The 13,970-nt window shown below is 38.8% G+C and overlaps 1 pseudogene; it reads left to right on the top strand.

Moving 5' to 3' along the window:
• Positions 1-1,288: 1,288 nt before the first annotated feature.
• LOC107515947 lies at positions 1,289-5,851 on the top strand (annotated as a pseudogene).
• The last annotated feature ends 8,119 nt before the right edge of the window (positions 5,852-13,970 follow it).

Genomic DNA, 13,970 nt, shown 5'->3' on the forward strand with positions numbered 1-13,970 from the left:
TGAAATATTATTCTGCCTTTAAAAAGGTAATCCTGTCACATGCTATACAACATGGATGAACCTTGAGGACACAAAGCTAACTGAAACAATCAAGGCACAGAAAGCCAAACACTAAAGATTCTACTTATATGAAGTATCTATAGTAGTCAAACTCTTACAAACGAAAAGGAGAATGGTGATTGCTCAGGGCTGGGGGAGAGGGAAAGGGTGGTGTTTAGTGGATATAGAGTTTCAGTTTTGCAAGTTGAAAAATTCCTAGAGATCTGAGATCTGTTGTACAACAATATGCATATAGATTATACTACTATACAATACACTTAAAATGGTTAAGATGATAAATTGTTTTGTTTTGACAACAATAAAAATGTTATGCTATATACATGCCAGTACAAAGAAGTGGATTTGTAACCTTCTATGCTGATGTGGAAATAGATGAAAAGTGATTAATTAAAAATTAATGAGGTGATTGTGCAATTTAGCAAGTTAAAGAAATACGAGTAAACTAACATAAACCTAGAGAAATTTCACAACACTCTTGATATTTCCCAATGTAGTTGCCTAGAATAGGAAACCAGAACACAAATCCATAGACTGCTTTACTCAATAGCTAATCGTTTGTTATTTTGAGGGATAGCAAAACTGTCCTCTATCAAATGGATTGTTCATATAGCCCAAAGAAACACTGGAGAAACATCTGAACAGGACAAAGGAGTAAGGCAACTAGGTTAAGATGAAGAAGATGAGGGGGAAATGGGAAAATTCCTTTATGATTCACGTTCAAAATGTGTTCCCCAAAATGTGAGTGGGCTTGGTCCCAGACCATTTGAATCAGAATCATCAGAATCTGCATTTTAACAAGATCCATAATGATCCATACATCAAGAAATTATATATATATATATAATGTCTATCTGTTATGTTACACATTTATTTATACATCATATACACTACATATATAAATACACACGTGTACAGTAGCTTCTGAAAACCAAAAGATTTGGAGGTTTGGTTTTAATGAAAACTACCTCCTCCAACATTTAACTATTTGGCATTTTAACTTCTATTTAAGACCTATACTACATTCCAAACACCTCTAATTAACTATAAAGTCCTCAGGCTAAGTAACTTCAGCCTGTAAAGTTGTTAATAAGGGAGACTGGAGTTCAGTGAAGTTGATGCCTAGTTTCCTGGAGGAACAATAACTTACAGCTCAAGCCTGAGTTGTTTCTTCCAGGCCAAAAAAACAAGAGCCCAACCTCTAAAATCTTACTTCAGTTTCTGGCGGGGCATGCTTAGGGAGTGTGGAAGGTGAGAGGGAGGGGAGGCAGTCAGAGGAATGAGGGCTTCTGGGGATAGGAGGGAGAGATGGAGGCCCGCCCTAACACTAATTAGGTTTGAAAGAATACTGGATGAGTCCAGCCACTGCGTGCTGAGAAGAAAGGAACCTGAGCAGCTGATGCTAAGTTCAGACTAAACTAACTGCAAGTCCCCTGAGGACTTTACAAGGTAAACCTGATGGTCTTTGTCATTTACAATCATTATCAGGCAGGCTGCTTCTGTAATTTTACTGAGGAGCCAATTAACAGATCCCTGAAGCGAGGGGGAAAATGTCCCAGCCCTTGTCTTGTTTTTGAAAAGAAAAAATAAGGCAGCATTTGTGCTGCTGTCTCCTGATGGTTGCATCCTATAAAAGCAGGGTAGGGGGATAACTTGAGACAATGCAATGACTCCTCCGCTCAGGTGAATGGTTGAAATTAGCCCTTCTTCTGCCTTCATTTACTCTTTTCTCTCTCTAGCAACCTAAATTACCCTCCAGATAGCCCAGCAAGACTTGTTACTTTCTTTTCAGATATACAAAAGCTGACCATTTTTCTCTTTCTTGTCTTCGAGAAAATATCTTTGTAGCATTTCATCTTGCAAGTGGGCGGGGAAAGGCCACTAATGCACTAACAAGAAGGCAGTAAAGAAGGGCTTTTCTCCTCATAAATGTATTACTCGACCCTACTCTTTCCCCTATCACCATCTTTTCTCTTGCCCTCCTGTCACAGTCAGACTTTTTAACTAGCTGTCTACATTTACTACTTTATTTCCACATCTCTAATTCACTACTTGGCCCACCCTAACCTGGCCAAAATCCCCATTATTCTGCTAAAAATACTCTTTCCCAGATCATGAATACATTTAAGTCACTCAGTATAGTAGAATATTTAGAACTAGCCTGACTTGAAGCCTCAGCAGAAATTCAACATAGTTGATCTCCTTTGTCCTAAAACCTTGCCTTCCTTTGACTTCCATGAAACAACAATCTTCTCGTTTTCCTTTTTTCTTTTCTGATTATGCATTCTCACATTATCTTCAGCTCTCCTTTTATACAACACGATTAAGTATGAGCTTTACTGAAAGCTTGATTAGGGACCTTTTTTCCTCCCAAGGATCACCGAGTGATCCAGATAATCAAAAACAAAACAAAACAAAACAAAACAAACAAAAAAAACAAACCGGAAAGCATATACCTGAAATTAAAAGAACAGGAGCTACTGACCTCTAGCCATTACTTCCATGTGCGAATGTGGGTCCAGTTTTACCAGATTTTAAAAAAATTTCCAGAGAAATTGAGAATTCTGGTTTTTATATAAAACTTTTTTTTTTAATTTTTGTTTTATAGCTATACTAAAGTAGCTGTAGCAGATCAACCCTCACTCGAAGAAAAAATTTTTAACTGGATAAAAATTTTTAAAAATATCTGTTTGAAGTGATCATAGAACAGCACAGGAAGAACTGAAAGGCTAAGGTCTAAGAGAAAAGAAAAACACTGAGATGAGCTCACCATTCTATGCTGTTTTTCCTTCACGGCATGTGCCAACTACTGCAGTAAGGAGTACTAAACAAGAGATCAAGTTGAATTTTAAAGCTAAAAGCTTTCAGCAGTTTCAAGGCTAGAGAGGGAAAAAAATGGAATTGACAGTTATCTAGGCAGCTAAGAATTGAAGGGACCTGGTTTTGGAGGAAAGGAATTGGAAAACTGTGAGCATGACTTTCTGTGCTGTTTTTTTCCTTGAGGGAATTGTTTATTCCTAATACTTTCAACATGAAAAGCTGAGAAGCTAAGAAGAAAGGATCGACTATAAACCTAGAAAGCTAAGTGGAGCTTTTGCCAGCCTCTGAATGCTAGGGAGGTGGAAATTGACATTCAAGGCTGGGCAAGGGGGATGGACCCAGGTAAACAAACTTTGCTTTCAGCTGAGAGTCTTGAAAGGTCTCCTTTAAGATTACTTCAAACTAGAAATAGAACAGTTCACACAAAGCCTGAAATTAGCTTTAATGCCTCACATTGACTGATTATATCAAGGTGATCAATCCCTACTATAACTACTTATAAGTAAAAAATTAACTCTCTCTGCTGGAAGTTAGCATTACACAGAATTCCTATACTTTTTCTACACAATAGCCAGCACTCAGTAAAATGGTTGGAGTCAGTCTTATCTCTGCCTTAATTTAGACTTTTCTGTAGCTACCTAAATTAGCCTTCAGATAGACCAGCAAGCCTTGTTTCCTTCTAGTTTCTGAGATATGGCAAAGGACAGCCTCTTTTACTCCTTTGTTCCTTTAAGAAATGAGTGAATAATTACTACAAATGACAGAGGCTCAAATGATCAAAAGCCAAAAGAGATGAAATAGAAAATGGAGACAACCCACAGATTATCCAGATATAATATATAAGACATAGACTTTAAAGTAACTGTAATTAGCATGTTGAAGACATTGGAAACGCTTCCACTTGGGCTCCAGGTGGCAGTATGGAGGGACAACCCTAGTTTGATAGGTGTGGGGATTCTACCTGCTTTTTAACCCTGAAGGAAATAGACTAAGCGTTCTGTTGCAACAGTGATCCAAAGGGCTACTTGGATACTTCACCTGGAAGAACTGGACAAAGTGAAGCAGTATCACAGGGGAGAAGCCCATAAAAAGGCCTCCATGGAAGCCAGAGTGAAGCCTCCTGTCCAACTGTATCTGGTGTGCATGGGCCTGAGCAAGCCCCATAATGCACTGGGCAATGTCAAAGACACCCACCAATGTCAACAAAGACTGGAGTCAGAGCATCAACACCATCGAGAACCTCAAGGATGTGCAGAATGCCTTGTGTCCTGCAGCTCAGCCATCTTCTCTAGCTGTGGACAACCTCAAAAACATCTCAGTGCCGTAGATTATGAGGAGATCCAGGACCTCATTAAACCAGGGGCTCTCCTGCAGGCCCACTGGAAGCTAATGGACCTGGAGTGCTCCCAAGATGGACTAATACATGAGCAGCCCTGCAAGGAAAGTGGAAACATGCACAATATGACCATCATCCATGACTACTTCAGATGCTTGCAGTGACTTGAAGATGAGCTGGCTAAGCAGCTGTGGATGGCACTGCAGAGTTTGCTGATCATCATCCCCCATGACTCCACTTTGCTGGTGTCAATTGTCAGAAACAGAGAATGGGGAAAAAAATTGATTGGTGCATATCTAACAAAAAAAATCAACTAGTTTTGTTCTTTCTGAAAGGTCCAAGAATTGAAAGGAGAAAATGTTTGGCATCTTGAACAGAACTGTGACTATGAGAATCGAGGGCACCATGGCAGGCAGCAGGGAGACTGCCAAGATGTGGTTTGTCCGCCTCCTGGAAATCCTAAGGAAGTACATCCTGGATGACCACCTCGTCTTTGGCAAAAACCTGATAGTTAAGTGTTTTCCTCCCTATTATGAGGTTTTCAGAAGCTCCTGAACATGTACTACCAGGCCCTGAGTACATGGATACAGGAGCTCACTTTGGAAGTCTTAGAAGCAAATGAGATTATGAGCTGTTGAAGTGGGTCTCAGACACCAGCATAAGCACAGAGATGATGCAGAATGTGGAGCTGCTAGTACTAGTTTGTGTCTTCAGCAAATGAATTCTTCGTTAAGTAGATACAAAGATGAAGCTCAGTTGTAAAGCTTAACACTTTAAAGAATACTTTAGAAACTGGCAATGCCTACACTGTGTTCAGGGTATGATAGTCATCAGCAACAACTGCCGGAATCCACAGTCAGTCTAAAAAAGAAGTGTTTAAACACTGAAATGGAAGAGGGCGTATCTCTGAACCAACCACACAGGGATGGGATTTGAGACACTATTGCAAAAGAGAGCTGCGGCAGCCACCTGGAGCAGGTCTTCTTGAATCTGAGCAACATCTCAGTGAGCTGATGCCAAAGTTAGGCTTGAATGCTGTCGACATTATCTGTGTCACCTAGGAAGAATATTTCAATGATTTTACCAAAACTGAAAAGTCATATAAAAAAGAGGATAATGACAAGTGGTAGCAGGGTTAGCTGTGGCCCCTCATGCAGAAGAAGCACATCCCATTCTGGAATGCGAAGGAGCACAAGGAGGGTGCAGGGAGATGGTCAGGGAGGCTGAGTAGCACCACTTTCTATTCCAGAAGTAGCTCTCAGATTTCGCAAAGATACAGGCAGGCATGGTGACACTTTTGTCACCATTGCAGAAGTTATTGAACTAATTGACCCTTTTCTGCTCTACCTGAAAGTCCTGACTCAGGGCAGCAAATACCCAGACATAAGGGATGAACTCATCAGCACACTGCTGGCTGTGTGAAGCAATGTCAGCAGGCAAGTGAAGCAGATCATCATCAAGGCTCTGGAACAGAGCCCTATGCAGGCAAATTCAAACTACGTGCCTACCTTCAAAGAAATCATGGTTCTGAGCCTGAATGTGGCAAAGCTTCTCAAGAAGCCTGTCAGTTTCCAGCTTTGTGTACCTTATTATGCACTCATCAGCCCCACCTTCAGAAATATATTAACTCAACAGTGACTCTCAAGGGTTCACATTAGATGTTTTAGTTTCTCATGTCTGTCTCTTGAGGTGCCAAGCATGTTGCTTGTGAGGTGACTAAGGACACGGCCTCTTGACAAGTGGTTGGCTGATTGTGATTCTTCAGGCTTTCTCAATTTTTGCTGTCAACATCCTTTGTGAGGCAGGATTCTGATGCAAAATGCCTCGTGGTTGACTGTTTATCATGAAGGTTAAAAGATGTGTAGAGGGGGAAGAGGCTCTGTCTTTATTCATGACGTGGTCTTCACTCACTTCTGCCTCGTGTAATTTCTGAAACCTTGCTGCATAATAAAAGAGTCTAAAATCCTGAAGAGAAATGAAAAACAGAAAAATAGAAATTGAATGACAAGATGAATACATTTACGAATTCATTTAGCAGCATTAATAGTTTTCCAGTGGAGTCTTTAGAGTTTTCTACATATAAGATCTTGCCATCTGCAAACAGAGACAATTTCACTTCTACCTTTTCTATTTAGATGCTTCCTTCTAATTTTTCTTGCCCAATTGCTCTGGATAGGACTTTCAGTGCTATGAGGAATAGGAGTGAAGAGAGTGAGCACCCTTGTCTTCTTCCCGATCTTAGAGGGAAAATTTTCAACCTTTCACTGTTTTTGAGTATGATGTTAGTTGTGGGTATTTTAGAGGAAAAGCTTTCAACTTTTTAAATTGTTTTGTAATTTTCAGCCTACAGTCCTTTCACCTCTTTGGTTAGATTTATTCCTAAGTATTTTATTGTTTTTGATGCTATTGTAAATGGGATTATTTTCTTAATTTTCTTTTCAGAATGTTCATTGTTAGTATATAGAAATACAACTGACTTTTGCATGTCGATTTTGTATCCTGAAGTTTCACTGATTTTATCTATTAGTTCTAATGAGGATTCATACATATAAGATCATATCATCTTCAAACAAATATACCTTTATACTTTCTTTCCAATTTGGATATGTTTTCTTTATTTTACTTGCCTAATTGGTCTGGTTAGAACTTCCAATACTATATTGAATAGAAGTGGTGAGCGTGAGCGTCTCTTTAAATGTGCATATTTGTGGTTGTATCCTAAATATTTTTTAGAATTTTATACATAAAATGCCTGACAATTCCAATGTTTCAGTTCCTAGAAATCTAATTATTTTATTGTTTCTGCTGACTTTTATCATTACCTGCATTCTCTTAGCTTGCTGATATTTTATTTCAAACTTATTGTTGGTCTTAGTCTGTGGAATCATTTGAACCTAACTATAAACATTTTAAAGCAGTCTACCGCCCAATAATAGCTTTATAACATTCCCCAAGGTCAATTGCATGCCTGTAGGCTGTTCACTATTTGGGCCCAGCTACCTGCTGCATCTCTGGCCATAGTATAAAAATTTTTTGATTGTTTTTCTTTGTTTTGGGGTATGGGTCATAAAGAAGTCCTCTATCTTTTATGTAGCCATCAATACTTCAAAACACATTTTCTATGCAGGGTATATTTGTTCTTCAGTGAAAGGGTCCTACCAGAACACCTGCCAACTATAACAACAGAAGCAAAAGTTTTTGCTAATTTTGGCTAAGAAGCAAATAAGATGTTTACATGAGTAACTTTGAAAAACTCTGGCCAAAAGTGCTATGTAGAGACCAAGTGAAAGTATGAACAGAGATGGTAGAGGTGGATGCCAATAAACTCAGTTATTCTGGAATTTCAAAACTATCCAGCATTTTGAGGAGCGACAATTTTGCAGAATTAGGAAAGTAAAGGAACTCTTGGCATGTACACTGGCATTCTTATGGAGGGCTTCTTTGGCAGAGATAGTGACACAATGGCTTAACATATCAGATTGGATCCTGTTGTGTATATGCAGTTTATACCATAAAATTGTCATTTGCTTCTAGACTTCTGTCATTACTTGTGCGCGCGCGCGCACACACACGTATGTAGCTCACATTCGTACCCTTTCTTAAAAGATAATTTGAAATAATCAATTATAGAACCAAAGAAATTTGACTTCCTGTTCCTACTACATAGATTTCTCTGGGACCTCTTAGGTTGTGGGTCAGTCCACAGTGACTTGAGTGGGATTGGCAATGAAAAGCAAATTAGAGCATTTGCAACCAGGGAAAGGCTAAGTTCATGTCATCACCCTATATCTGGCCGTCTTTCGTCACTACAGAAACTGTTCCATTATTTTGAACAGCAAAGGCCAATCACCTCAATAGTTCAACAATTCTCCTAAGTTGTCAATTGATTTTACACATGGATTTTCACCTGTGGTTTTGCTTGAATCTGCTTTAAGAGCCTACAAACAACACGACTCAGAGTCAGATAATGAGATATGGAATCCAACCAGCACAGTGGTGCACAGAGTAATGATTAAAATCTGCTTCCAGCAGACAAATTTTACATGAATAAAATACACAGATATTTGAGAGATAGAAATACTTGCTTTGAGGTGCCTGAAAGTCATCGTTATTCTCATAAAATACAAAGCAGACAGCTATAATCTCAGCTGACTGAATTTCTGTTGTCCTCGCTCTTGGAATAGCCTCAAAATAAGTTTTACTTTGATAGTAAAACTAGAAAACTCATACTCAATAAGCCCTGAGCTTTTGCTGAGGGGACCAGAGGCTTTATCAGGGGCAATAGAAATAAGTCTGACTTTAATGGAAGCTGTGTAGTTAGGGATTTGATTTAGAAGTCTCCTTTAATGAACATCTACAAATTAACCCACACTAAAATGGACTCGTCTCTCTACAAAATTATCAATACTGAGTTGACTGCTGCTGGCATTTAAAACCATGGATCTAAGCAGTCGTGCTATTTAAAATGCATGCAGATTATGGACATTGAAAATCGGATTGGATGCTGTTTGTGTAGAGGTAGCGGAGCCCTTTACTGCAGTCCCTCCCCAACATTGTCAGTGGTGACATCGTTGTTAAATTCTGAATAGAGCTAAATGGCTGGGTCACTTGTGTGGTGAAAGGAGAGCTAGAGCTACTTAACCCTTCTCCCATTTGCCCCGAGAATACTCGATGGCAGTGCTTGCAGCAGCAGCATTTTCCCCAAGATAATTACTCGCGGATTACGGTCCAAAGTTTGCCATGAAATATCTCACTTTTGTTATTATTTTCATATCACTCTAGTATACTAATAGCCTTTGGAAACAAACGACATCATTCTATTATAGCATTCTGTTTTTAGTAGCGGTATTTCCATTTACAAAATATAATAATTCTCGACTGCTGAAAATGTAAAATCCTAGAAAATGTAACATTCTTACACATGATGTTGACATGGTTCTCGAAGAGTTGTTAGCCAAAGAGTCATCTGATGAATCCAATTTATGTATCCATTTCTGTTACATTAAGATTAGAGACAAGTTCAGTTTAGAAATAACCCCCAAAACAGTTTTTATATTTTATTTTCACATTGAAAATCAGTCAGATTTGCTTCAGCCTCAAAGAGCGTATTTATGTAAAATTAAATTAATGCTGGCAGCTGCACTTTAAAAAAAAAAAAAAACAGGAAATGGGTTAAGCCAGTGACTATTTACCAACCACCATGAAAATATTTGAATACTATATCAACCAATATTGTCATACAAGTGCAACATCTCGAATCTCTTGAGAGGCTTTTCTAGAAGTCCTACAACTTTTTGGATGAAACATGTGATATTTATTTAGTCATGCAACAGAGATTATTTTGAAAGTTATTGTTTTATTGTTTTCTAATCGAAATGATTGTTAGTTGCTTGTCTTATTTATTCCCCCCTATTCTTTCTTCAACTCACTCTGATTGGTCTTTCCTTTACATACATCATAGAAGCAATTCTTGTCAAGATCACCAGGGACTTTCCTGTTATTCAGTAGAGGGCCTAATTCCCTGTTCTTATTTTACTTGACCTCTCGCCATTTTACATGGATTATCAGTATCTTCTGAAAATTCCTTCTTCACTTCACTTTCATGATACCTCACTTTTTTTGTTTTCTTCCTTTCCTGTTGGTCACTCATTCTGAGGCAGATTTTTAAAAATCTCATTATCAACCATTCAGTGTTGGAATGTTCCAGAGCTCAGACCTAGATTGCCTCATCTTCTCTATGTTTATTATCTTCTTTGGTGATCTCACTCAAGTCCATAACTTTAAACATCTTCTGTGTTGATGACTTTAAAATTCATATCTTCAGCCCTCACATCTTTCCTGAATTTCATGTGTCTACTAATTTTAACACTAGGATACCTGATAGTATGTGAAATGTAATATGGCCAAGACAGAACTACTGAGTCCATTATTCTCTTAGCCCCAGTTCCTCTCCTCCTCCATTATACTACATCTCAGTTAACTCCGCTCACATATACCCAATTGCTCAGGCCAAAGGAGGAAGGCCCTGTCCTCTCCTTTCTTCAAGTTTGTATCCAAACTATCAGCAAGTTCTGTCACTTCTACCTTTAAAACATACCTTGGTTCCACCTACTCATTGCCCTTCTATTGCCACTACCTGCTTCGCCCTAGTTCATCACTTCAAAACCAGACTATTTTCTTGGCCTCCCAAGAGATTTTATTTTAATTTTGAAGTAAATTAGTTTTGAGATTTTTTTTTTAAAGACTCATTGCCCTACTCACTGCTATATTCTTGACACTTAGAATAGTGCTTCACACATATTAGGCACTGCCTAGATATTAGATGAATAAACATGAGATGTCATACCAAAGGAATACTTTTCATAGTTTTACAAAATCTTGCTTAATTCACAAATAAATTTATAATTCTTCAGAACATGTGTCCTGAAGTTTCCCACCACTAAAGACATGAACAAAAGCAGTTCAGAATAATAGCAGCTCATTATTTTACTGCTATCAAAAATACTCTGTTCAGGTATCTCCACACATAGGGCTCTGATCTGAGACTCAGAGGAAATCTTTGGAGCCTGCTGCTGAGGAGTTAGTACTCCAAGAAATCTGGAAGAATTGTTTTTTTGGAAATACTCTTCAGAAAGTGAGCCCTTTCTTAATCCATTTGTTTAGAGTAGACTATTAAACATTTTACACTCAATAGAATCTACCATTTTCTTAAGTTACCCCAACATTTTCCAAACATGTTCCTCCTGCATTCTCATTTTATTCTAGCCTTTAATAACCTCAAAATGTAAGAACCTAAAATCCCTCATTAGGCAAACATTGTCTTTCTCTTAGGGCTGGGGAAAGTCTGAGCACCGGTCATGTGTAGAATGCAAGATAAAGAAAGGAAGCTAGTTTTAAAGGTAGAAAGGCCCGGGCTGCAGTTCTGGCTCTGCTGTTTTGTTGGACATGAACTTGAAGAAGTGGCCTAACTTTTCTGAATATCATTTTCTGACCCAGGAATGGTTACTAATACTGCTTCCTTTATAAAGTACCTGTTGGTACAGGCAAATTCTACCTGGGTCAATGCACAGAGGTAAAGTGCAGTTCCCATGCCTGGAGCTAGTTGGTTTGAGAAAACTGCCTTGTTCTGGATTTTCCCTCCAAGGGCTCCATTTTGGTCTCTGTCCACCAACGATTACTGATTACTACCACTAGAATCAGTGGCAGGGTCTACCACTTCCCAGGATCCAGACAACTTGAGGACAATGAGAAGTGAGGGACTTCTGAGACAGTTGTAAGGTCTCGCTCATTAAATGTAGCTACCTGAGCTGACTGTAGTCACGCTGGAGATAATCAATAAACATTTCAGAATGAATTAATAGATGAAGGTGGATTTTTTTTCCTTCATCATTTATTTACTAGATAAATCTGGCCACATTTTTTTTTTATTAGTTGCAGTACTTTACAGGTAAGAAACTCTTATATTTGAGAGATGGAACACAAAAGAGTATGGCAGTGCTGAATGAGTGACTAGGAAGTCAGAAGGGATAGGGGTGGAGGGGAAGGAGTTGTGAGTTTGGCGAGAGCAGAGATTTGATTCTGAAGAGAAAATCCTTACTGGGTCAAGGCCGCTTTTGCATAATTCTATTATCACCAGGAAGAGGATAAATAATCATGTTAGGTATGTGCTGTACTGCTTGACATGGCTTGGCTTACCTTACTTTTGAAGTTAGACAGGTTTAAATGCTTTGTGTGAATGAGTTGTTCATAAGGCATCTGATCAATAAGGCAGGTGCTGCCAGAGCCAAGTAGAAAAGTTTTTGATGTTGACAATGACATACATTCTCGTGCAGAAAGAAGTAATCCATTCGGTCACAGTTAAAAAAAAAAAAAGTTACATGTATATTGCTTTGGGGAACAGAGGCAATGCCATCTGGGAGGCCAGCTGCAGAGTATCAATGTGGTAGTGGGTCATGCAGGAGCAAGGGCAGCCATTTATTAAGATTCCCTGGCCTCTGTGTGGAAAAGGGGGCATTTACATTCACAGCCCCATAGGGCTGCTATCAGCATCGGCTCCACCTCACCTTGTTTACAGATCCGGGGCACCTCATCAATATGTATCCAGTTTATGCCTGTCATTGCCTCTCCCTGAAATCCGGTGCAGTCCACAGCAAGTCCCACATTCATCTGGGGCTCTGCTGATTCCAAGTCAGGCTTGTCAGAAGCCTCCTTCACAATGGACAAGAGATGGCCAGGGAAACATTTTTCTCATCTGTCCCTCACCAGAGAGATGCTCAGTATGAAGAAAGAGGACCAGAGCTATGGTCTTGCAAGAATCAACTATGAAGATTTTTTTTCCAAATTCCAGAGATGTTGGTAGCTTGAAATTTGCCAGAGTGGGAGTATTTGCGCCATGAAAATCAATAAACTAAAAATAAGTTTTTTTGTTGTTTTATTTTATTTTGTTTTTTGATACCAATTGTTAAACATTTGCCACATAACACTGGATGAAGTTCAAGGGTCCAAAAGGGAGAGTCTGTAATTCAAAGCCCTTAATTACCCTCTCTACCTCCTCTCATAGAGACTGCTCAGATGGCTCAGCTGAACCTCTCCTCTATAATTTGACAACCACTGCAGGCAATAGTCATCCACAGAAGATTTTGTATGTGCTTCTTGTTTCAATCAGATTTGCATTTTAGAAAGGTAACCCTGGAAACAATATGTTAGATAGACTGAAAGGGTATAAAAACAGAGAAAATATCAGAGGCAAAGAAATCAGATGATAATCAAATTGCCCTTATCCAAATAAAGGATGATGTTACCTTAACTAAGGCAAGAGCAATGGGAATGAAGAAGAGACAATAGACATAATAGACGTTTGAGAAATAGAGATCATATAGGACTTATCGATTGTAGGGTATTAGAGTGAGAAAAAGAAAAGCCTAGATGATAATATCCAAGTTTTATTGATATTGCCATTTGCCAAGACAAAAGGAGTAGCAGATTTAGGTGAGAATTTTACAACTTACATTTAGGGTAAGTTGAAATGCCTGAGAGGCAAGGGGCTGAAGGACAAGAGCAGAGCTGATTAGAAGGCATTTTGAAAGTCAGCAGATGGTGGTAAGCGACAGTAGGTGGTAAGAAGGGATCACTCAAGAATGGTATGAAGTGAGAAGAAGTCTAAGGAAGAAAAATGCATGATGACATGCATTTTGACAATATTTAAGGCACATTCAGATAAATAAGAGTCAATAGAAGATGGGACAAGGATTGGTCAGTTAAGTAGTGGAGAACTAGGAGAGAAGCAAAGAGAGAAAAGAGACTATTGGATAGCCATTAATGTAACATATTAAATCAAGGAAGTCAGACAAAGAATGCATTAGGTTTGGCTGGAGAAGATTGTTAGGGCCTTTTGCCAGAATGGTTTCTGGAAATGCAGGAAGAGAAGGAATCGGACTGCAGGTGTTTGAAGAATAAGTGAGCACAGTGGAAGATAATAGAAACAAGTGAAGAATTCAAGGCTTGAAAAGTAAGAAAAGGCAAGGCGATGCAGGGTCAAGGGAGAACTTTATTTTTGAAAGTGACAACAGACTTGATCAAATTTTATGCTATGCAGAAGGGACCAATTAAGATGCAGTTGCCAATTTAAGAAAGAGAAAAGGAATCACAGATGCAATAAGTTTCTAAAGGAGACAGGAGGGTCAGTCAAGAGCACAAGTGAAGGCAACGTCCTTCAAAACAGAAATAACAGCTGTTCCTGAAAGACCAAATGATGGGG

This window comes from Rousettus aegyptiacus, unplaced genomic scaffold (genome assembly GCF_014176215.1).
Source record: "Rousettus aegyptiacus isolate mRouAeg1 unplaced genomic scaffold, mRouAeg1.p scaffold_m13_p_11, whole genome shotgun sequence".
Lineage (NCBI taxonomy): Eukaryota > Metazoa > Chordata > Mammalia > Chiroptera > Pteropodidae > Rousettus > Rousettus aegyptiacus.